This window comes from Adiantum capillus-veneris, chromosome 15 (assembly GCF_014529385.1).
Source record: "Adiantum capillus-veneris isolate H3 chromosome 15, ASM1452938v2, whole genome shotgun sequence".
NCBI lineage: Eukaryota > Viridiplantae > Streptophyta > Polypodiopsida > Polypodiales > Pteridaceae > Adiantum > Adiantum capillus-veneris.
This window is the reverse complement of record NC_140945.1, coordinates 41,419,240-41,445,909: the sequence shown is the minus strand read 5'-3', so window position 1 is coordinate 41,445,909 and position 26,670 is coordinate 41,419,240.

Here is a 26,670-nt window from a genome sequence, read left to right as displayed (position 1 = left end):
ATTGCTCTAGAAAGGGTTCCGGTATGTAAGCTTCATCGTCCATTGATCTTTCTAGGATGCAATCCTCTTTCACTGAGCTTCCACACTTCGAAGCACCACACATCCAAAGTTCTTGTTTGGTTTGTAGCCACGCAGGTATCTCTTTCCCATTGACTATAGTAGAGTCAATTTCTTCTAAAGGAGTTCTATTCACATCTCTATAGCTATGGTCTTTTATGATTATTTTTGTGGTGATCTTTTTATATCTCAAGTAGATATAGTCATAGCCCCAATCTTGAACCATCTTAAGTTGACGCATGAAAGGTCTTCCTAAAATGATATCAAAATTGTTCCGTTTTCCAAAATCTACTATTGCATATGTATGTTCGTATTCAATTCCACAAGAAGTCACAATAATTTGCTCTAGAATACCCAAAGGTTTTTCCGTGTATCCATCTGCAAGTTGCAGCTTCATTCTAGTTTTCCTAAACGCTAGTCCACCCCATTTTTCCCAAATGTCTTTTGTGGCTATGGCTACTCCATCCCCACTATCAAGTATAGCCAATGTTTTAACTCCTTTGTATTCCACAAGTAAGGTGGTGTTTCCTTCTTCTCCTTCGCAATATTCCCCCACCTTGTTTATTGGCACAGGTTTAGCGTTTGCACTTTCTTGTTGAGATTTGTTTGATTGTTCATTTGAGGGTAGATCTTGAAGAGGTATCTTTAATCCCATCTTCCCCAAATTGTTGCCTACTTCATCCCATACATGTGGTCTAATCTTAAGCAGTTCAGATAGAGTAATGGTGCATTGTATTGGAGCTGACATCCACTCTTTCATACTCTTTGTATCCATCATCTTGGATATGGATTTCCTCTGAGATGGCACCACTCTAGTCTCTGAGTCTGCCTCATGTTCTCCTATGTATGAGGGTAAGGTCTTCAAGGACTCTAGTTTGCTTTCAATTGAAACTTCCATCCCTGCATCTCCATTTAGAGATTGAATGTCTCCCTGATAGACTTTATTCCCTGTATTGATCTCCATTATGGGTGCAGATTGGAAAGTCGCACTTCCATCTTTTGCACTTCTAATTGCTTCCCACAATTCATTTGGCCATGGCTCATCTATCTCTGGGATAGGTGCCATAATTTGTGATCTTAACCTTGCATCATTAGTGGTGTTGGCCACTACTTGATCATCTAGTTGAATTTCTAGGTTGTTGGTTTCTTGTGTTGCAGTCTTTGCTTGCACATCCTTTTGTTATTCTAGCTCAGTGTTTCTTTGCGTTAATGTTTCAACAACCTTTGCCTTAGGCATTTCAAATCCAACACTTTTTGGTTTTGTTTCTGGAGGTAGAATTGGTGCTTCAGGCTCCATCATTGCCTGTGCAGTTTTTACCAATTCCTTACACATTTTCAACCTCTCAGTCTCTACCTCAGCATGAGGATATTTCATCCCTCGTTGCTCTAGGGTTTGGTTGGGTTTCAATCTAGCCTCATATTCTTACAGTGCAGCATCTAATGGCTCTAGGACTTTGTCTACCAACACAGATCCTCTGGAAGACGCCTTCCTTGGTTTCTTATCGCTCACCACAGTTTTGTTTTCCCGTTCTTGTTTTAACTGCTCCTTTGTCTCTTGTAATTTTGTTTGTAGTGCAGTTTGATTTGTAATTGTTTTTGCTTTAATTCTGTCTCTTTTGGCTTTCCAAGATTTTCTCCCAGTCCTCACTGACACACTAGCTGTTTCCCCTTGTTTGGGTTGTTGATCTTTCTCCTCATTAGCTTGGTCCTCAACGTTTTCTTTTGCTTGGGCTCTAGTCACTACCTTCACAGGAACTTTGGGTTCTTCCTCTGATCCACTTGGAGAAGGTAATACTCCCACAACATTCATTGTTGTTTTCCCCTGTTTGTTTGGGTGTTTTGGACAATTAGGAACAACGTGTGTAATGGCACACTCCAAACAATATCCAATTATCTCTACACGAGAACAATTCTTGGCCCAATGATTACCTTCACACTTGTAGCATGATCCCTCTTGTTGAGTCACTGGTGGCACAATTGATGGTTGTTCTTGCTTAGCCAGAATGGTCTCTGGTCTACGCTCTTGATTGGCTATGAACATCAGCGTATTCGTGTCCATGAAGTATTGGTTTCTCATGGGTTGTGGCACATATGCTGGTTGAGTGTAGTTGACTACCCCTCTCCCATCATTCAAAAGATGCGGTTGTTGTTGCCCTACCACACATTGTGGCTTTGGCAGTGTGTTACACCATGGAGTGGGGTGATCCCCTCCGCAAGTATTGCATATCCTCAATTGAGGATGTCATACATTTATGTTTTGCTTGTAGCCTTGGTTTATTCTTCTAATCACCCCCTCGACTACTTGGTCAATGATTGGTTCCCAAGGAGTTTGAACATCTTGCTTTGTGGTGGGTTCGCTCTTTGGAGAAGAGGCAATACTAGTTGTGTTGTCTGTATCTTCAGTCACCTCTCCATAGGCCTTGCAATTGTCAACTAGATATAGAGCTTCTCTAGTGACTTGCTAGCTTTCTTCCTAGCTATACCTGACTCAATTTCGAGTTGTCTATCAAAAGTTAGAGCACTTTTAGTAAACTGAACTTGAAACAACACTCAAAATAGTTTCAGGATCAGTACACAAAGAGATTTTGTGCTTGTATCTTGGCTTCCAGAGGGTATTTTTCACTCAAACTTGAGATTTGGGATGTACTCAAGTAGATCTACACACTTATGAAGTCAGATACCCCCACTATGCGGAGGTACACCGATCGCGATCGTTGACCCCATGTCACAGATTTGAAAGATTTTTGCACAGCAACTAGCCCTTGATGTCTTGATACCAAGTGTCTTTGTGTTTTTGAATCTGGAGATGTTTTGACCAATGAAAACCCAAATCCCAAGTGGTTCTGCGGTTATTGGCCTGATTGTGTAAATGGAACTTTTGACCACTTTCTTTTGCTTTTTTGACCTTGCTTCTTTTGGAAAATATGTTGCACTAGATGTCAGCTACCCACTCAAAAAATTTCAGTCCAAAATGTCACCGGGGTACACCGATCGCGATCGTAGTTCCAGCTCCTTTTTGCATGAAATTTTAGGAGTTGATAGACATAGGTATGTTTAGTCTATTCCCAAACCCACTTTGCATTTGGATCACAAAAACTTGAATTTTCTCAAGATTTTGGTCTGAAGGATCAGTGATCAGTGTTTGCCCTATTTGACAACTATCTTCTGGTTTTTTGACCTTGGTTCTTTTGAGAAAGTTGTTTGTCTAGTTATCAGCTACCTACTCACCAAGTCTCAACTCAAAATGTCAGTATGGTACACCGATCGCGATCGTACTTTGGAGTCCAAATTGGATGAAACTTGTGGATATGGTAGACAATGGTGTGTATAGTCTACTCCCCAAATCTTTTTGAATTTGGACAAGAAAAAGTCATGTTTTCACCAGATCTTGGTCTGCTGCAATGGTTTTTTGATTGTCTGCTATTTTTGGCTATTTTGGTTATTTTTTTTTAATTTTGAAAACTCCTGGTATCTTATATAACCTAGGTGTATGTGTGGGTAAAGTCTGGTCAAAATCTGGCACTGAGGTACACCGATCGCGATCGTAGTTTGGAGCCCAAATTGGATGAAACTTCACCAGCTTGTTCACTAGGCTATTTTAAGACTACCTGCCAAATCTTTTTGAATTTGGACTCAAAAAAGTCAAGAATTTATAGTTTCTTGGTCTGAAGTGCCTGATTTCCTGAATCTGTCAATTTGACTTGATTTTGGTGTTTGTTTTGGGATTTGAAATCTATCTGGGGTTGTCCTGTGTACAGGCTATCCCTCTGTATGGTTTCTTCCCAGTCTTGATGTGTTTTGGTCTACTGAAAGTCAATTTCTATGCCAATTTAGCAGTTTTTGACTTGGATCTGTATTCAGTGGTTTTGACCTGTTTTTTGTGTTTTTTGACCCTAGGTCCTTTAGACTTTTATGTTTGTATACACTTGAGGATCCCACATATGAAATCTGGTCAAAATTTGGTAGTATGGTACACCGATCACGATCGTACTTTGGGGCCCAAATTAGACCAAATTTGGTGTGCTTGTAGACACTGATGTTTAAAGGCTATCCCCCAAGTCTTTTTGCATTTGGATCACCAAAAGTCAAGATTTTACAATTTCTGGGTCTGTTAGGCCAATTTTACCCAAGTGGCATGATTTCCTTGATTTTTGATGTTTTTGGGTGTGGTTGTTTTAGACAAACTTGTTCACAATACTTTCAGGAAGGCACATGTCAAATCTTGTACAATTTTGACACTGAGGTACACCGATCGCGATCGAAGTACCTGGGCCAAATTTGATGAAATTTTGTCTGCTCCCTCTGACAAGTGTTTCCCAGTGTTTAGTGCTACCATTTTGTGTTTTGAATCAATTTCAGCTCTGTTTGGTCAGGTTTTCAAAATTTCAGAGTCTTATGGCCTTTTTGCCAAAGTTATGGTTTTTTTGGTTTTTTGGCTCTGACTTTTTCCCCAAATCTGACTGGAATGTGATTTACTTATCCTACTCCTAAGTACAGAAATGAAAGAACATAAGAAAATGAATCAAACAAAACAAACAGGATAAAAAACGGATGATGGATCAATACTCAATCAATACAAAGAAATTTGAAGAGCAAACATGCTTAAAGCAACCTCACTCACAACTCCCTATATCTCTCAAGAGTAGATCTAGCCAGTCCACCGACCTTAGACTCCACTAAGCACTAAACCCCTGTCTAGATGCTTCACTGAAATGTAAATGGAATGGAAATTATCTTTTGGAACAATAAGAAAACTCTGAATACGCACTCGGTCACTCATCACCTAAGATTCATTCCCTGGCAGCGGCGCCAATGTTTGCGGGTCACCGCGACGGACGTCCATAGCATACCTCTCAAGCATCAACATAAATTTATCGATACAAGGGAAGTGACTCGGATGAGGCATGGAAACTCACTAGGATGTCAACCCCAATGAAGTGAACTCGAAGAGATGCAACTACTAACTCTACAAGCAAACCAAATGCACTAAAGCCAAGTAATCTGCCTATGTCCTTCTACACAGCTCTACAGTCATCACGCCCGTTCACCATGCAAATCATATCCAAATCGCACGAAACTTGAAGGGAAGCTACAGGGGACTATCAAGAACATATCCTATCACTTTCACAGCATTCTGAGAAGGTACAACGATTGCGACCGTTCGTCCCAAAGTACACAAAAACAGTAAACGATTGATCCTAAAGGGTCATTTTTAGGTCCCTAAAGCCTCTCCTAGGGTCAAAACAACATAAAATACACATATAAACACTCAAAACATCGATTTAAGGCCTAAACGGATGCGTTTGAAACCTTCACCGAATCTTGAATGCTTACACTTGAATGAAAGAGCAGAGTAAGAGGAACACAATGCAAGAAACAAAACTGAATTTGGATTACCGTAGCCACAATGGCGATGATTACAAGTTGGAGCAAGAAGAAGGTCTCTGTGCGTACAGCAATAGTCACTTATCTTCAAAAAATAGTCCCCCTTTCCCACTAACCTTAGTGTATTATATACCTAGGGCTTTCTAAAGTGCCCGGCGGCCAATCTCTCATGGACCTTTACATACATCACTGGAAAATTACATCTTTGACTCAGACTTGTCATAGACGATTGACATTAGGCTTTTACAGGGTTTGATGTATTAAACATCGGAAAAATAATGTGACCACATCAAAACTTTGGCCGGATGACCCAATGGGCGCCTTGGTTAGGTGGGCACTTGTATGTTGTTATCACCTCCAAACATTGATTCTTGTTTGTTGTCAATCGGTCACAGAGGATGAAAATAGCTTTCTCTTGTCTTCAAATCGAGTACCACCTGCCTATCCTTTTCTTTGTCTAGTAGAGTGAGAATTCTTTGCAAGATGAATGGTGCTTTGACTTTCATTATACAAGACACAATTTTCTTGCTTGTATCCAAGCTCCTCCAAGAATATGTGAAGCCACAGAATCTCTTTTCTTGCCTCCATCATTGCTACATATTTTTCTTTCGTGGTAGAAAGTAAGACCACTTTTTGTAGCTTTAAAGCCCAACACACTATTGTTCCTCCAATTGTGAAGATGTAGCTAGTAGTGCTCCTTTAAGTGTTTGCCAACAGCCATATTTTCATCACCATACCCATGTAAGAAAATATCAGTACCTCCAAAATATAAATCATTTTTGTTGTCCCTTTTAGATACCTAAGTATCCACTTTATAGCTTGCCGGTGCTCTTTACCCGGATTGTCCATGAACCTACTCACAAATCCCACTACATGTGAAATATCTAGCCTTTTCTAAACCATAACATATATTAGAGAATCTACCGCTATAGCATATGGAGCTTTAGACACATAGGCTATCTCTTCTTGTGTCTTTCAACACATATCCTTGGTTAGTTTAAAGTGACTAGCCAAAGGTGTAGAAATCGATTTTGCATCTTGCATTGCAAACCTTTCTAGTACCTTCTTGATGTAATCCTCTTGAGATAGCTTTACCGTCTTCTTTGTCCTATCCCTTCATATCTTCATATCAAGTATCCACTTTGAAATATCTAAATCTTTCATTGAAAAATATCTAGACAACTCCTTTTTTAGGTTTTTGATATCTTGCATGTTAGCACTTGCAACCAACATGTCATGAATATACAACATTAGGATGATCAACTTCCCATCTCCCAAATTCTTTGTGTAGATGCAATGATTTGAGTTTCATCTCTTGAATCCATGATCCAACCAACATCAACTGATCAAACTTCAAGTACCATTGTCTTGATGCTTGCTTTAGAACATACAAGATCTTCTTTAACTTTCATATCATATTCTCCTTACCCTTTACTTCATACCCCTTTGGTTGAAGCATGTAAATTTCCTCATTTAGTCACCATGAGGGAATACCGTATTTACATCCATTTGCTCAAGATTTAATTCATGAACAGACACAAGGATTAAGACAATCCTAATTGAGTTCATTTTTACAACAAGAGAAAATATTTCAATGAAGTCAATACCTTTCTTTTGAGAAAACCCTTTCAACACAAGTCTGGACTTGTACCTTTTCTTCCCACCTTCTTCATTCTTCACCTTGTACACCCATTTGTTTTGCAATGCCCATTTACTTTTAGGAAACCCAACCAACTCCCATGTTTGGTTGCGATGTAATGAGCCCATCTCCACTTGCATGTTTTTCATCCATTCTTCTTTGGATTCATGCTGCATGGATTCTTTGTATGATTTTGGCTCTCCAAAATCTGAGACCAAGAGATGGTTGACGGAAGGAACAAACCTTTTTAGAGGTCTACTTTATCTCGTAGATCTTTGGGACATAGGTTTAGGCTCCTCATTTGGTTGAAATTATTGCACATTGTCATCTCTTGCACTCCTTGAGTCTTCACCATCCTCAAGATCCATGTACTCATCACCTCTATCTTTTGTTTGTTTCCTTTCCAAGTAGTCTTTGTCTCAAATCTTTGTACATATTTTGTTTGTTGAAAATACATCCCTACACCTAAATATTTTACCATCTTCAGGATTCCATAGGCGATACCCAAAGTCAGCTTCTCCATAGCCAATGAAGAAACACTTTTTGGACTTTGCATCTAGCTTTGACCTTAGGATTCTATTTATGTGCATGAAAGCCTCGCACCCAAAAACTTTGAGAAATGCATAATTCATCACTTTACCTATCCATGCCTCTTTTGAAACTCCCCCATCCAATGTCGTTGAGGGTGAATGGTTGATTAAGTACACAAGCATACTTACCGCTTCCACCCAAAGCTCAAGTGGTAGGCCTACATGTATTTACCGTTATTTGTAGATGAATATGAGACAAAATATGAGGTAAGAGTTGTGCCATCCATCAAAATTCTATTCCACGACTGATAGATACAAAGAGCTTACATGACTTATTATCTTCATCTATAAGGTGCACAATCACACTTGCAGAGTTGCTGAAAATAAAATCACATTTGTGGGGATAGATGAACAAAAATCTAGAGGGAGTGAAGGCCCAACCAATAGATGGACTCGTGGAAGATATCCAAAAAACAAATCATCCTTAGAAACCAAAAGCAGAACCTGTTCCGGTAAATAAGGTAGGTGATTATTGTGAAGGCAAAGAGGGAAGCACCCCCTTACCTCTAGAATATGAGGTAGTGACCAACATTGTGATACTTGATAGTGGGGTTGGAATAGCCATCACTACAAAAGGAATCTAGGAGAAATGGGGAAGGCCAACTCTAAAAGAAAATGTGCATGAAATTGCAATTAGCTAATGGATATGTGGAAAGACCCTTGAGAATGTTAGAACATGTGATAGTAACCTCATGTGGGATAGAGTACCAACATACCTTTGCGGTGGTAGATTTTGGAAAAGGTAACAATTTTGAAGTTATTTTGGTGGGGTGACCTTTTATGCCCCAACTCAAAATGGTTCAATGTTGGGGCTCTGACCATCTCTATTTATGGCACAAGGGAGTCATAACCAAGGTGTACACCAAGGACCATAGTTATAGGGATATGAACCAAACTCAGATTGAAGACTTTGTTGTAATAACTACGGATGATGAAACACAGTTGCCTACTTGGCTAGTGAAGGATGCTCACATTTGGATGTGTGGAGCATCAGAACTTGGGAGTCCTAAAAAAGAGAATTACATTCTAGAGCATGTAGTAGAAGACAACTACTATATGAAGGAACCATTTCCAGAGGAATTGTTTGAACCCTTTGGGTAGGAAAAAATACCGACAACTCTAGATGTCTGCATAAATGAGGTGACTAACACTATAGTTTGCGACAAAGATGGCTATTATATAACACCTTTTCTAATGGTATCTGATGTCCAAGAAATTGAAAACCTCTTTGAGATGACTGAAACAAAACAATTAAGCAATTGTAAACGGATAGCGGACAAAGTTTCTGTATGGGACCTTTCACAAAATGATGAAGACGAATACCATGATTCGAGGATTGAGGAACTAAGGACCAATACAAAAAACTAAATCACGGGTGATTTTGAATACAAAATTGCAAAATGAGAGGATGAACCAATTTTCTACGAGTTTCCTAACCAAAAAAGCAGAGACAAGAGAGATATCAGAAAAAAAAAACGAGAAAAAAACAAAACCAAATTGGGAAGCCAATGCCGAAGATAATGATCAAAATGCAATGTCTCATGGTAGTAGGAGCCGAGAATTGTGTGCAAAACAAAATTACACACAAACCTTTGAAGTCAACAAGTTTTTAGACAAAGTCAAAGAAACAAAGAAAAGAACAACCAAAAAACAAATCAGAAAAGCCACCAATAATGTCAAAAAGAGAATGCAAAAATGAGTACCAAAAGTTAAAACAAACATTGAATGAGGTTTGGACTATGGAAATGGAAAGTGAGGGAGAAAAATACTAAAAAAATTTGATGGACCCTCTCACTACAAAAAATACATGATACAAGACATACGTATTGTGGTGGAATAACCAATGTGAGAATCTAAAGAACCAAGAAAATCATATGATGGATTGCAAAATGCAAAGAAGATTGATTTGGCAAAACTCAAAGAAGAACCAAGACCATCATACATAGTGATTGATCTTATTGAGGAAGAGGAATAGCTATTGAAAGCTACCTCAAACAATATAAATATGTATTTACCTGGTCCTACAAGGATCTAAGAGGGATAGATCCTAGTACTTGCCAATAGAGGATATCTTTGAAAAGGGATGCAAAGCCATATCGACAACACCCATACACTTATAATGAAACCTTTGTGAAGAAAATTAAGAAAGAGATAAAATTTTGAAAGAGGCAAAAGTCAGCTATGAGATCCAACACATGGAGTGGGTGTCACCAATTGTTGTGGTGCCTAAGGAAAATGGTAAGCTACGAGTGTGTGTAAATCTCAAACAAGTGAATGCTGCCATGATTCAAAACAACTATCCCTTTCTCATCACTGATCATGTGATTGAAAGAGTTGCGGAAAAGGAATCCTGTAGCTTTTTAGATGGCTTTTCACGCTAAAACTAACTCATGATCAAGCTGGAGAATCAACACAAAACTACCTTTTCTACAGAATGGGGTATATTTGCATATCAAGTAATTCCATTTGGTCTAACCAATGGGCCTGCCACATTCCAAAGGCTGATGAGTCATGTCTTCAAGGAGTATCTAAGACAATTCTTAGACATTTATATGGATGACCTGTGTGTGCATTCTCTTCACAAAAGTGAACATGTCCATCACTTAAAGAAAGTCTTTGAGAAATGCAAAACATATCCTATCTGCCTAAACCCTGAAGAGTGTGTTTTCATGGTAAGACAAGGCAAGATTTTGGGACATATTGTATCCAAAAATGGCATTTCCACTGACCTTGAAAATATAAAAGTGATTGTTCATCTTCCTAGACCAGCAAAAGTTAGAGAGCTACAAGCCTTCATGGGCCATTGTGGGTATTATCAGAGATTTATCTACATATACTAATCATTACAAAATCTCTCTACACACCCATCCCTAAGTTTGAATGGAATGAGGAATGCGAGAAAGCATTTAAACAATTGAAGCAAAGACTTATTTTTGCTCCAATATTGAAAGCACCTGTATGGATTAAGATTTTCCATGTCCATGTTGATGCATTGGCTTATGCTATTAGATATATCTTAGCTCACAACATGGATTTTTCAATTTGCTACTCCAGTAGAGCAGGAATTATACAACCACAAAAAGAGAGGGACTAGCGATGATCTATTCTGTCAAAAATTTTATCGATTACCTTCTTGCAAACAATTTTGCATTCTTTGTGGATCACTAAGCATTGTTATACCTAGTGAACAAACTATGCAATACGGTCAAATTGTTAGATGGTTCCTAATTTTTCTTGAGTTTGTATTTATGGTAGTGGGGGAGTAGTGGTCAAAGAAGGGACTACACACTAGAGAGTAGGTCATTTATCGAGAATGCTACATGGGGAAGCTCCTTTAGGGGTAGAGGATGACTTGCTTGACTCATATCTCTTCAACCTTCAAGTGATACCAAGATAGAGCGAACATGTTATATCCTTGCTCACCATTGGTTTGCTGAAAATTGAGAGACAACCATCCATTATTGAGCAATCCTGTAATTTAGTGTTGATTGCAGGATGCTTGTACAAGTAGGACAGCGATGGCATCCTCAGGTTACGCAGTGAGACATGCAAAAAAGAGATATATCTGCAACAGGCTCATGTACAAATTACGGCTATTCATATGTCAAAACGCGAACATATTAGAGATTGATCCTAGCTGGGGTATATTGGCCTAACATGCAAAAAAGCATACACAACTATGTTAGCTCTTGTGATGTTTGTGCAATCAATAAACCAATTGAGCATGCTACACTGTTCAGAATAGAAACAACACCCAAGTGGGCAAAGTACATTGTGGAGTACTTGGAGCAAGGTAGGGAGACTCCCATTGAACTTGAGCAGAGCCTAAATACGATCAATATAAAACAAAGCTGCAAATTATGCTATTATTGAGAAACAACTTTATTGGAATGAAGGGGATGAAAACTTGAGAATTTGCACTGCAGAATATGAATATCTACCCATTATTGAGCAAGCTCACGCTGGTCCAGCAGGAGAATACTTTTTGACAAAACAAAAACCGCAAAAGAGATACTCCTAGCAAAGATTTGGTGACCTACTCTATTTATGGATGTTGAATATTATGTCAAACAATGTGACGCATGCCAACGTAATAAAGTAAAAACTCGATGGATGAAATTCCATTGAGACCAATAATGAGATCACGTGCTTTTGCCAAACAAGGAATAGAGTTTGTGGGGCCTATCTTGCTATCATCATTTAAATCGCATGTTCAATACATCATAGTGGAAACGGATTACTTGACCAATTGGGTTGAAGTGAAGTTGACACAGAAAATTGATGTTAGAACCACAACACAATTCTTGTATGAAAACATTTTCACGTGATATGGCCTTCCTATTGAGATTGTGAGTGATCGTGGCACTCATTTCCTCAATGACATGATTGATTTTTTGTTGCATGAATTTATGGTAATTCATTATAAATCAGCTCCATATCACCTATAATCCAATGGACGGGTCGAGAGCACCAACAAAATATTGTGCTACAATGCTTACAAAAGTTGTCAGTGAATCTAGATTACATTGGGAAATAAAGCTACATACAGCCATTTGGGCATATCAATTAGCTTATAAAATGCCACAAAATACAACTCCTTTCAGCTTAGTGTTTGGAATAAACGTGATACTGCCAATTCCTACATTATTTGTGGCTCAAAACTTGGAATGGAATGGACATGAGTTAATTGAAAAACTGGACCAATTGCGATTGGACAAGACTAGACTTCAGTCTCTTATAGCGATGTATGCACCAAAATAGCAAATGAAACAATTCCATGACCAACATGTGAAAAACAAGGAGTTTCAAAAGGGATATTACGTGTTAGTCTACACCCTTAAGAAACATTCCAGAAAACTCCAAAAGCAGGGTAATGGTCCATTTGTGATCAATGGCATATCACCAAGTGGGGCCATCCAACTCACAGCATTAGAGGGAGAGGTGATGTCTAACTGCATAAATAATTGTAGACTGAAAAAGTATCAACAACCTCTCACTGCCATATGCTGAAAAAGATACATCAAGCAAAGGAGTGATAGAAACGAGCTTGAGCAATAAAAGATCAAGCATAGGAGAAAGCTAATTTGTGGAATTTAAAGAGGGAGGAATAATGTCAACTACCTCCTCCTATTGAAGTAGTACAGGTTGAACAAAATTGGCTTGCTGGTATGGATGTTTGGATCAAAGTCCGGGATCAAAGTCCGGCTAGCCGCCGATGGCCATTTGGAAATTTTGGACTCTCAAATGGGCCCTATAAGGACTTTGACTTTCTCCCTCTTGTCCAAAAGGAGCACATGGTAAAAAATTTACAAATAAAATGAAAACTTCTTGGACTTTTGGATTTAGAATGTACTCGTCAAGATCTATCCATTGATATATAGCATGCCATTAGATTCCTTATAATCTAGAAGATTCCAATTTTTGATGTAAGAACTCCCTCTTATAAATGGATCTCTCCCCACATTTCAGCTTCAATAGGGAGGCCATAACTTCTACAAATCAAATCCAAATTTGTTGGAATTTGGGGATTTAGAACCTGCTTTCTAATATCTTTCCAATGATATATTGGCTAATAGGGTTTTGACAAAGCGTTTAGGTACTTCATCGTGTTGCCCACTTTGGACAAGAGAGCCAAAGTAAAACCTCCTTATAGGGTCCCTTTGAGAGTCCAAGTTTTCCCTAATGACAACAGAAAGATCACTTGTGGATACAAGTGCTCGTGTCAATGCTATGCAGTATTCAACCTACCTCAAATTATTAAAGTCGATGATTGAATCGACCCAAATTGAACTTAAAGTAGCCAGTAAGGAAACCATGGTTAGTTTGCAACAAGCCAATGTCTTGATTAACATTGATCAAAACCAATGCCCACATCGGTTTCACATTATGCAATACCATATAATCTCCAATACTCACCTTCAAGATTGATAAGATAGATACAGACACCATCACATATGGATATGTAGCAATGATCTAGATGGGTTGAAACATTATAGTAAATGACATCGGCCAAATGATGGAAGCATAGAATTCAGTCACATAGTCTAATATAAGTCTAGAAGAAGAGCCAAAGAAGGAAAATAGAAGAACAAAAGAAAAAAATAGTTTCGTTGAAAGGATATTCAATTAACGCAAGATGTAGACATGAGCAACATCAATAAATCATCAAGGAGCTCCAACAGTAGGTGGAATAGCTAAAGGTCTAAAATTCCACTTTGAGTGCAGGTAAGTGGAGATTAACCAAAGACATGAATGTGCAATGGGTCTAGTTCGACCAAAAGGTTGCTTCCCTCAATAGCTTGAAGGAAGTGCATACTATCTTAAAACAATCTAGCTTGGGGGAAAAATTTTATCAATCCTTGGTTGACATATTTGATCTTGAAGGAAATCTAGCTTTGAATTTTTAAGATCCATACAACTTGGTTTACACAGGCAAAGAGGATCTTGAAGGAAAAGGTGAATTCTATACTAGCATCTTGGCTAATCAGGCTCTTATTGAGCATTTCACCCAAAATGTTGATGATGATGAAGAGAACGACAAGAATGGGGAGACTGAGGGGGGGGCTTGTAATAATGATGATGATGATGCACCCCCTCCACCTCCTTCAGCTTTGAGTTTGGCTTTAGGGGGAAACCAATCTAGCCCTACACAAGGAGGAGATAAGGGTCCCACTAACCAATCAGCTAACCAAGGGAAACATCGAGATAAGGAGACCCAAGGAGGACAACCATAGGCTAGTCCAGATCAACCAGCAATAGGCCAATAGAAAAGCAAGTTTCTAACCAACAAATTATATAAAAGGAAGGTGTTGCTGATTGATCTAGATGCAAATCCCATCACAAAATATTCTAGTCAATGATAGAGTTTGAACAAGATCTTAGGTCAGGAGAACGCCCGCTCAATCCAAAATTTTCTACATGATGATGATGTGTATTTTGATGTGGAGCGGTTTTAGATGATTTACATGGGTGCAAAGAGGATGATTGAGCAATGGAAGATTATTAGTTATCATGAACAAGCATCCTGTAGACTACCCCCACACCCAAATTTGATTCAAGTGCTAGACAAGGTTCTCAAATTTGTTTTGACAAAAGATGACCTACTGGTGAAACCCCAAGCTCAAAAACTGACTACCATGAATGTTTAGAGCATGTGTATTTAGTTGGAGATGTTGCTAGGCAACTGCCTAGCCTATAAATTCTTGAAAGATATCAGATTAGAGATGCGGGCTCTACTCACAAAGATGCAAATTTCCAGGTAGTTACTAGACCAAAATGTGACAATACTTTTGGAGGAGAACAATGTGTCCCAGTAGAAGAGGCCCAAAAACTAGAATGAGTCTTAAAGAATAGGAGACCACATTGAAGAGTTTTTTTCACTTGGTTTTCATTATAAGGAAGATGATGCAACAAGGGAGCCATATTGTACTTAATTAATTATATTGAAGCAAAGCATGATGCACTTGTGTTGATGTATGCCTTGCCAATGAAGGATGATGAAATTCCAAGATTCTATCCAACCTTATACCCTAAGTACAATGAACCAACTAATTAACATAGGTATATCAAAATTGTATATCAAATAAGAGAATGGTATGATCAAAGAAAGGAGCTATGGCTACCATGGAAGAATGTGATGAATGAGAAAGGCATTGTCTCAAAGCTAAAAAATGAACTAATTAACTCTAGAGGAATGATGATGTAGTGGCAAAGCCAGATAAGTATGCTAATTAAGTATACTAATTAACTACTACAACTCTCAATGAAAAACCCTAAAATCCCTGAGAAGTACTTGGCTAGCAAAGCCAACTTTGAACCTTAGTTCAAAGAGATTGCTGAAATTCTCTTTGAAGCTCCAACCAACTAGATTACGTAGCCTATTAGGGCCAAAAACAACTCAAAAAGGGTTGTGTAAGGAATTGGTTAACTTACTAATTAGCAGAGCTGTTTATGGTCAAAACGGATCCAAATTTGTCGATTTTGGTCATTTAAAGCATATCTATGCAATCTAAAGCGCGGAAAATAGTTGTTTTCACTTTTGAATCACTCAATCTCTCTTTTTTCTCTCACCTTTCGTGAGCTTTCTCTCTTCTTCTCTGATGCACCTTGTTCTGCTACTACCTTATTTTCATTACACTTTCTATGTGTTCATTACTTACAATGAGTAATACATCTTTCATTAGTGATAGCCGCAAGTTTCACTTGAACATTAAGCTAAGCCAAGAATATGCTACTACTATGCAAAGTGTTTATCAAAGACCAGTTACAACTGAAAATGAAGCACAACAACTTCGCCAACGAGGGAAAGAAACACATTGATATATGGACAGATGGGAGCTTGTATCCATCGGATACTAGCATTGGAAGGTATCCATCTTTTCACACACCTCATGATTTGATGAGATTTGTTGGTGATGGGGTTGATGGCTTACTAGGATATAGTTCTAGGCTATCTCATTTACACATTGATCATATACATTACATTCAATATCTCAACTGCTTTGTCTTCAAATGCAACAAGAATTTTAGAACTTGAAAACCAAATAGCATCTCTAAAACAAGAAAACCATCAGCTTCAGACTTTAAAAGAAACTCCAATAGGATTAAGAGCACGAGTAAAATGAATGAGAGATGTAGTAAACTTAACAGAAGGTTCTAGACAAAGAAAAAAAAGATTAAAGATTACTAGAGAACATGTGACTAGCCTTTTAGGATTTGATATGTCCAATGTGCAAGAAAGGGTGAGACTTTTGAATGAGGTAACGAAAAAAAGTGACATTTTGAAACTTTTGAAACTTCCTGAAAATCAAACTCAAAAGAAATTGGTATTTCAAAATTTACTGAAAGATATGGGTTTACTGGTCCAACCTTCTCAAATGCAAGAAGTTTGTGACACGGTATAACCTGGTTTTAGTTTTACAAGGTTAAAGCTTTTGGGTTTCCTAGGCCTCACAATGTTGGGAAAGTAAGGACTCTTTTAAACAAAGAAATACCCGAACATTTTGGAGAGTACTATTATATAAAATCAACGATGCCATATGAAAAACAAAAAAAAAATCTTATTTTGAGTATAATGTTTTTAATAACATTTTGGATGAGTATAAGAAAGGTTCAATCTGCTATGGTGAGATACTATAACATGCGAGAAGTAGATTGTGAAGGAAAACTTATATTTGTTATGAAATTGGATGAAGCTCAAATTCAAAAATGTCAAAAAATGAAAAGAGTATCCATATCCCTAATGAATAGAGAATTAGACTATAGCTAGGGTAAGCTTGATTCCCCATATCACAAAACTCAATCAGAAATCGAGCTTTGTTGGATTGCAGCAGCTCAAATACCATTAGAAAATCACGATACATTGAAATGGCTCTTTTTGCAAATCGATATCCCTTCTGTTATACAGGATCAAAATGCAGGTGAAAAACTCCGTGTAGATAGTATGGGTGACTTTATTGTAGAATGGCACTTGTGTGTCAACCTAAAAGCATTGAAGTGCATGTTTGGTGTATGTGGAGGTGCCAATACCAAGTATCCATGTCTATATTGCATGGCAAGCACTGGAACAAAAGAATGGCTTGCAAAACACGAGGTTGGAAAACCACCATCGAGAAATAGTGTGAACGTCATCGACTACCCATTGTCTTCTATGATTTGGGATCCAATTCTAACAATAGATTTAAAAAATGTACTTATATGTACAATGCATGCATAGATTAGAATCTTGGACAAATTTCTTCGACTCCATCTTGATTATGCATATTCTATTAAGCCAAGTAAACTTGCAGACGAGTGCATAGAAAAATGCGAGGCTTTGATCTCCCAAATGGGTTTTCATGGTGGTCAAGTGCATCTAGAAAAATATCCTACTCTTTCAAAAGGGACGGGTGATGTTTTGCAAGATGTTTCAATGGGTGGAGCAAAAGCCAGAAGATTTTTGAGTAACCATGACAACAAACAAGTTGATGCTATGTGGAACTGCTGGAAGGATCTTTCTATAATAACAACCAATGTCAAAACTAGACCAGATATAGGCAACAAATGCATGGAAGTGTGGAAGAAGCTCGACAATTTTTTGAAAGTTTTGAGACAACAAGTTAGCTATGCTACTTATGCAGATGACTTTAAAAAGACAATAAAGCTTTTAATAACTGCTATTACAGATTCTTGGGGAGCAAAAGACATCACATATTACTTGGTGAGTATTCAATTACTTTTTAAAGTCTGGATAGTATTTTACATTGCATCCTATGAGTTCAACTAACCTTTTTTAATATTTTTAAGCATATTTTGTACCTGCATGGACCATATTTTGCAAAACAAGAACCCCTTGCAACATGGAATACATGGAATGGAAAAATCTCACTATCAACCGAGGACTTCTTTTTTCAAATGTACGAGAAAGGGAGGGGGACAAAGAAGGAGCAATTCACTAAAGGAATTATTCAATTGGTTCTATAGGAGGCAATTACAATGGATGAGATCAAACAACTATGCTGCTCAACCACAGATGGAGATTATTGCTTCACTTTGAAACTGTGTACCAAATCTTTCTAAAGAGATCCAAATTCAAAAAAGATATCTTGGTGCAAAAAAATGTCAAATTTACATCAGGTTTTGATTTTTTTGATATCTGTACGCATGTCACCCCTATATCTCAAAAACTTTCTTCTTTTATAGCCCCCAAGAAGGTTGACATTTGTCTCCTCAGCTGCTGCTGCATAGCTAGAGTAGCAAAGAAAGTATCTTGCTCTTGAGGCATTGAATCCTACAGCATACCCAAATATTCTAAGTGTTGCAGCTCTCTTAGGTAGCATGATCTTGTTTGCATTGAGTTGAAGGGGAGTGTACCCCAAAAACCGTGACAATATCTTCAGGGAAAATATTGGCAACTCAGGATCTTCAGAATACTGCATGTGAAAAACATAGAAGGTGGCACTATCCAATGTAGGCATGTAGTGCATGAGAGAGGAGGCATCCCTTCTTGAAGTGCCCTATATTGCTTTGCCTCTTGAGCCTTTAGCTCTCCCAATAAAATTGTATTTGTCAAGGAGTTCAATCTGTAAAACAAGACATAATGAGTAATTAAAACAAACTTGAAAAAAAGGAAGATTTCAGAAGGGAGATCAAGACGAGATTAAATCTACCTTTTGCAACTCATCCTCGGTAATGACTTTTTCTTGAAGGATATTGCAACTCATCCTCGGTAATGACTTTTTCTTGAAGGATATTGCATGATCCAGTCATCTCTCTTATGTCAACATCCTTTCCAATTTTCTTCAGCTTAAAGTCTCTCCCAAAAGATTGGATGCCAAGCTCAACAAGTCTTTTCTCAAATTCCTCATCTTTGAGGGAAGGTTTCTCCTCTTCCACTCTTTTCATGCATAGAGCAAGTGCATCAGGAGCAGTAAGAAAATCTTTATTGGATGTCTGAAGATCAAGTGCCAAAAACTTCTCTTTTGACTCTTCTTCTGTGTCAATAAAATCTTGGCCACCACAGAAGCCTCAAAAATGGTTGCAATACAGTAGTCCTCCCTCATATTAAGCAAAAATTGGATATGATGGAGAGGGATATACTCTTTTCCATTGATATAGAAGTAGGAAAGGTTTGGAACAGTAAGGAAAGCCTCAGACACCTCTACCTCCTCTGTGGGCTCATCAATGACAGTACTAGCTCTAAATTTGAGCCACATCAAAATTTGCACTCTCCTGCTCCTCAATTGCAACATCAATTTCCTCCTCTTCTAGAATTTCACTTTTCTCAAGATGCAAAATTGTGGAAACATTTGTATTTGTTCCCTCTTTTTCTGTATCTTTCACTTCATCACCTTTGCCTTGCATATCTACTTTAGGGAACAAAAAGAAAAGAAAGGCAACTTCTTTTGGAACAAGGTTGCAAGGCTTTTAATGTAATTGACAAGAAATCGTTGCTGGACAAATAAATGAATTCTTCTTAGAAAATCTTCCTAGCCTCCTTGTTACTTTGCCTTTCTCGATTAAGTTGGTAGTAAGTTCAATTAGATGGCAATAAGTCTTACCATCTAAAACCAAACACTTGCCTTCAACGAGGAATCTCAAAGGTCGAGCGAGATTTTCCGAGCAATCCCTAAAGCGAGCGAGATAGGGCAAGGCACATATACAAAACAAAAACCAAACATGATTTCTTAGGTGACTTCAAGCACAACAAAAACTGCCACATGGCAACAGGAAGTGGTTCGTGTCTACGATTCTCTCTATTTTCTTGAGTAGCGTTTAGAGATACCAAACGTCGACTTTGATCTGAGCCTACCCTCAATGAGATTGACACCCTCCTCCTCAATCCGCCCCATGGACCTCCATATCTGTGCTACACGAGAATGGGTAGGCATGATTCTCTCTCTCTCTCTCTCTCTCTCTCTCTCTCCTCTCTCTCTCTCTCTCTCTCTCTCTCTCTCTCTCTCTCTCTCTCTCTCTCTCTCCTCTCTCTCTCCTCTCTCTCTCTCTCTCTCTCCGTTGAACACTGCCTTCTGCTTACTATCTCATTGTGCCCAATCGGGAAGACCATTGACATCTTCCTCTTAAGTTGTGTCACAAGTGCCTCGCACAAAGCTGTGTGCGGACATATGTGCATGAGCGGCACCAACACACCCTTAAAACATTTTGCAGACATATCCTCGACTAGCACATTGCATTTTCCATTTTTTCTGACAAAGAAAGACGCACATTGACAGCCACTATACCATTTCCTTTTTACATTTTTTCTGATGAAGCAAGCAACAATAGCAGGTAGCACATTAAATAAGTAGCATTGTTTGTTAAAGCTTGTTTATAAAACACGCACATTTCTGGCGACGGAATTCACTTGGTGTCTCTAAGTAGGGATAGTGATGGTTAGCACACCATCTTCAACTACAGCTTTCACATCATCAATTTGACATTATCAGGCAGTTGAAATTGTCGAACAAAATGGCCAAGCAATCTCTCTGCGGCATTCTTGAACTCCCCACTGATTTCCAAGGTACCATCTTCATGCATATGCACTTGTACATCATTTTTACTGATACCAGGAACATCCAATTTAAAGATGTGGGCGCTGGAAGTCCTCTCTCTCTCAACCTGAAGAGAGAAGAGAGAGAGAGAGAGGATAGAAGAGAGAGAGAGAGAGAGAGAGAGAGAGAGAGAGAGAGAGAGAGAGAGAGCTAAGCCAGTCTCCATCGCTTTTTTTTTTACAAAGAGAAATTACACCGAAGCACGTACAGATCAGAGAGAGAGAGAGAGAGAGAGAGAGAGAGAGAGAGAGAGAGAGAGAGAGAGAGAGAGAGAGAGAGAGAGAGAGAGCGAGCGATGTCAAAAGAAGATCGATGGAGACTTGCTTAGCTCTCTCTCTCTCTCTCTTTCTTTTTTTTTGGAAAGCAAACTAAACTAAATAGGTGCTACGATTTTTTTTAAAGAAAATAGGATGCGAATCAAACTAAATGCGAATGATATCTCTCACTCTCTCTCAACTGAAGCATGGATGCCTTTTCTATTCCAAGCCAAGCATGCTGCAGTTGCATGCAGCAAGATCCCTCCTTTGACATATGCAATGATACGAGGGCAGTGAACTCCTCTCTCTCTCTCTCTCTCCTCTCTCTCTCTCTCTCTTCCCTCACTCTCTCTTCTCTCTCTCTCTCCTCTCTCTCTCTCCACTCTCTCTCTCTCTCTCTCTCTCACTCTCTCTCTCCTCTCTCTCTCTCTCTCTCTTCTCTCTCTCTCTCTCTCTCTCTCTTCTCTCTCTCACTCTCTCTCTCTCTCTCTCTCACTCTCTCACTCTCTCTCACCTCTCTCTCTCTCTCTCTCCTCTCCTCCTTCTCTCCTCTGCGTCTCATAAGCAATCTCGGAGTGAATTCTCTACTGTTAGGCAAGGATTGTGGTGCCAGGAAGGGGGATCTTGATCTCTCGTAGTGTAACCTGTGATAAAGAGAGGTAGATTGCACAAACACTGTAGACATGGGTATATAGATATCCATGCAGTGCTTAGGAGAGTGGCAAAAGCGACACGCTTGGGAGGAGAGTGCAGGGACGAGGAGGAAGCAAGGACGAGGAAGAAGCAGGGGTGAGGGGCGACGAGCAGAATATTCTCACTTAATGGATTTTATTTGAAGTTGAGCGAGTAGGAGCTATGTAGGAGCTATTAGCAATTACAAAAGCAAGAGCTTTAGGTTTACAAAAGTAATCCACAAGTGCCAAAAAACTAGTTCTAGTAGAAGACCAAGATCGCAATTCCCACCACCAAGCACAACAAAAAGATACAATATGTGCACTAATTAAGCTAATCTACAGCCGAAAAACTACTGCTAGTAGTAGCGTAATTCCCACCGAGAACAGCAAAAAGATACAATATGCACTAATGGGACATTTTTTTCTACTGAGTCCTATATTTTTGACTCATTGATCGGCACTGCCTTCTCCTCAGCTGCCTCACTGCCAAACTGCTCCAGGTTGGAGAGCCCACCCTTCTTTCCCATTTCGTGGTATCATCCATCCCCATCTGCTCTTTTCATGTCTACCCTCTCTTGATGCGCCCTTCCTCAAGGCGCCGCTCCTGCGCTTCAAGGTCTTGCCTCCAGTGCCTCCAAGAATGACCGTCTCTCTAGCGCAGGCCTTCTGGTCAAGCTCCTCACGAGATTCCATTGTCTTCGACGGTGTGGTTTCTCTTGAAAAAAACACAAGGCTGCTAGCAAAGATAACGCTAACCGCCTCAAGCGAGTAGGTTGCACCCATTTCAAAAAAGAAAATACTTTCAAAAGAACGCACATTCCTTCTCATTCTTTCTCGTAAGCTAAAAATTTTGCATGGCGACGAACTGGAGTCTGCATGGGGTATTGCAGGTCTTCATGACCCGTGGCCTTACAAGAGAGAGTCAAGGCAGAGTTTTCTACTCGAGCGTTGCTGCCACGTAGAGAGGAAAGGGTAGAGAAGGATGCCGCAGAGAGATTGTTGCTTCAGCTCGTGCCCATTCTGTCTACCCAGATCTCGCACTACCTTCGCCTTTGACACGCAACCCCCTTGTTGGACCCCTTGGCAAACTACAACCATGAGAGTTGAGATCAATCCTATCAGGGAGGCAGAGGTTGACGGGTTTTAGAGGTTGATAGAGGCACTTGAGCACAGACGATGGTGCAACTGCAACAGGGTCAGGCAGTGCTCGGCGGATAGAGGACAACGAGCATGGAAAGGAGGGCTCGTGATTGTGACAGGCGTGCTAAAGGAATCGCAAGAAACTTGTGATTTTATTTAAGGAAGAATGAGTGTTGGCTTATCTCTCTCTCTCCCTCTCTCTCTCTCTCTCTCTCTCTCTCTCTCTCTCTCTCTCTCTCTCTCTCTCTCTCTCTCTCTCTCTCTCTCTCCTCTCTCTCTCTCTCTCTCTCTCTCTTTCTCAGTTTTTTTAAAAAAAAATTCTGAAAGAGCGCGCACTCTTTCAGACAGGTTTTTTTTTAAAACTGAGAGATAGAGAGAGAGAGAGAGAGAGAGAGAGATAGAGAGAGAGAGGGAGAGAGAGAGAGAGAGAGAGAGAGAGAGAGAGAGAGAGAGAGAGGGAGAGAGAGGTTGGGTTCAGACGAGGCGAAGGTAGAGTGAGGGGACAAGGTGTGTGTCCTCTCTGGCAGACACCCATTGGGCAAAAGAAAACATGTGATCTCCAGACCCTCCTTGTTGTGCAGAGTTTGCACCATTACAGTAGAGTTTGCTAGCCTGTCTCATGTGAACATCACGAGCGGAGGCACAGAGAATGCCGATGGGCTCGTCTGAACCCGCCCAGAGAGAGAGAGAGAGAGAGAGAGAGAGAGAGAGAGAGAGAGAGAGAGAGAGAGAGAGAGATCATGCATGGAGCTGCTAGACAGGGCAAGCTCACCCAAGTGGCCGACAAATGCGACGGCAATAAATTGGAACGCCATCTGTGAAAAGTTGACAGCAATCATTGGGCCTGCTAGGCGACCCTAAAGCTTCGCCTCTTTCCACATAACCTCCCACTTAGGGTTCCAGAACCTTTGAAAACCTGTAATCTCTTCATGGGAACATATAATGCTCTTGTTCATGCCAGGTGGGCCTCCAGAAGAGTCTGTGTTGTATTCCCTAAGGCTAAAGTCTTCATGAGAGGTTATGTTATGGGAGTCTCAAGTAGTACTCGTGTTACTTCGATTGAAATCAAAATATACGTTGCGGTTGTGGTTGTGGTTGTGGTCGAGGCCGCCATGGAAGATTTTGCTCAATATTTGGCTATTAGGAGGAGAGGAAGGGCAAAAGCCTTGGGCACTTTGCCTGGAGCTCATTGTGTGGGTGCAAAGGATGACGTACTTCAACACAAGGGAAGCTTGAATTGATAGTAGGTACGTGTGGTGGGTCGAGAATGGAAAGCTTTAGGTGAGGTTAATAACATAGAGTGCTTCAGGAAGATGGATACCTAGAAGCGCAGGGAGGTAAGCCTCGTCTACCTTCTCTCCTCCTTCAAGGACGCATATCTCTCTCTCTCTCTCTCTCTCTCTCTCTCTCTCTCTCTCTCCTCTCTCTCTCTCTCTCTCTCTCCTCTCTCTCTCTCTCTCTCTCTCTCTCTCTTATGGACTTCTGCCCGCATACTGGCCAAAGCGGGCTGGCAAGCTCAAGCTCAAGCTACAATTTTTTGGTAGGAGAGAAGAGGCGAGCACCTCTCTCTCTCCTCTCTCTCTCTCACCTCTCTCCTCTCTCTCTCTCTCTCTCTCTCTCTCTCTCTTCTCTTCTCTCTCTCTCTCTCTCTCTCTCTCTCTCTCTCTCTCTCTCTCTCTCTCTCTCTCTCTCTCTCTCTCCTCTCTCTCCTCTCTCTCTCTCTCTTCTCGAACGAGGTAACCGAACCCATTCCTACATCCTTGAACCCATCCCGTTGAGTGCGATCCGCACCATTGCCTCCATTCGTCTTAGCTCCCATTCTCTACGCTGCGAGACAGGACGTTGGGGCACTGGCGAGGAGTGTCATCGACTTTGCACCTTATGCCCTCGTCAAGTGCGAGAGAGTGAGTACCACACACTACTTGAGTGCTCAGCTTTTGACCACATTAGGTCCTCTTTTCCCCATATATTCAGCCATGAGCTCTCCCTACATACCTTCCTCTCCCAACCACGATGTGGACTCTCTATTGCGACGCTCATTTCAGCCATTTTTGAGCATCGAGAGTCACTTATGAACTCCACTCACACCACGTGACATGTTCATTTGGTCCCATAGTCATATTTGACCTCCCGGACGATAATAGAACTATCTATCTATCTCTCTCTCTCTCTCTCTCTCTCTCTCTCTCTCTCTCTCTCTCTCTCCTCTCTCTCTCTCTCTCTCTCTCTCTCCTCTCTCTCTCTCCTCTCTCTCTCTCTCTCTCTCTCTCTCTCTCTCTCTCTCTCTCTCTCTCTCTCTCTCTCAGCTTGCTTGCGTCAACTTATGGCCAAGGTAGGTTGCGAAACAGTCCCCCAACCAAAAACTTAGCAAGCTCGACTCGAACTCTCACTGCTTCACATGCGCATCTTCCAATCAACTGCGCTAACAACGTAGGAGGCTGCATAGTACTACCCGACATAGTGCAGCGCATTAATGAAAAAATATAACCAAGCCCCCAAAAACCTGCCTGGCCACGATTTGTTAATGATTGTGTGTCATTGACCCACGCTATTGCTCATGCCAGCTTGCTATAGAAGATGACTCCACGTCCTTCCTTTTGTCAGTCCTGTCCTTTGTCTTTGCAACTGGCATCTCTTGGGATTTGTATCTTACTTTTTTTTTCAAAAAATTTTGGGACATATTGGCACTTTTGAAATTGAAAAGGGTATGATATTAAGCTGAGACACATTTTTCCGAAACACCTAAGAATCAATGGGAAGAGGAGAGCATTGAAAATCTCCACATAAAATTTAGGATTTTTTGAGGGTTTAACACTTTAATCTGCCAAATCTAACCGGTTTCCTTCTAGGTGACCCTCAAAACTAACCGAGAATTTTTTATTTTTGTGCTTTAAAAATACACTAAAGACCGGTTTTCTATGGCACTTTTGTTGAAAATCGATCGCTAATTAATGTGCCCCTGATAGTGATATTGTTTCTCATTTTTGACAGAGAGAGAGAGAGAGGTCTAAGCATCTTTTCTCACTTAGCGTCGTTCTTTCATGATCCATTGCAAAACAATGCGTTCTCAATACGATGCAGCTCTTTCCCTCATCTAGCTAGTAGGATTTCCATACAATCTTATCTTGAGCAAACACAAGCTCAAAAAAGATTGCATTTTTTTGCAACAAAATTACTATGGAAAGTCACTACAACGGCTTCCCCTCTTGTTGAAACTATCGTTTCAGATGTGAAGAAGGCTCCAATACTACCTTTTAGAGTAGTGCATGGCTTTGATCTTCATAGATTGGAGAAGAATTTGCCTCTTATAATTGGTGGTGACATGAATATTCCACATGAGCAAGGATGTAAATCATATTCCAATTATAATGTGCTTGTCCATTGAGTGGTGAATGTTTGAGAGAGACAAACACTTGCTCGGGTTTGTCCTTGCTCGGAAAAAATTGCTCGGTGCATGGTAACACTCTCCTTCAAATGCCTCTACAAACTCTTTGAATTCTTCTGACAAAAAGGTTTTCAAATAGTATAGAATAACTGCAAGATCAAACAAAGGGCTGAATATTTCATATGTCTTGGTGTACACTTCCATGTCACCACCATCCATGACAGCAACCAGGAGCTCCTCACTTGGACTCTCCTCTAAAATATTTTCACGACCTTCGTTCATGGTTTGGTTGGAAAAAAGTTCAAATCGAAGAAGCTAGACCATAACGAAGAGGCTAAGTCCGAAGAAGAACCCAAACGGCGCAATAGAAGCCCCATGCACAATCTGCGGACTACCGCTATCACGTCGTGCAGAGGTTTAGGCAAAAAAACCCAAACGGTGCAATAGAAGCATGAGGCACAATCTGCGGCCTTTGTCTATCGCGTCGTGCCGGTCAATAAGAATGCACCCAAAGA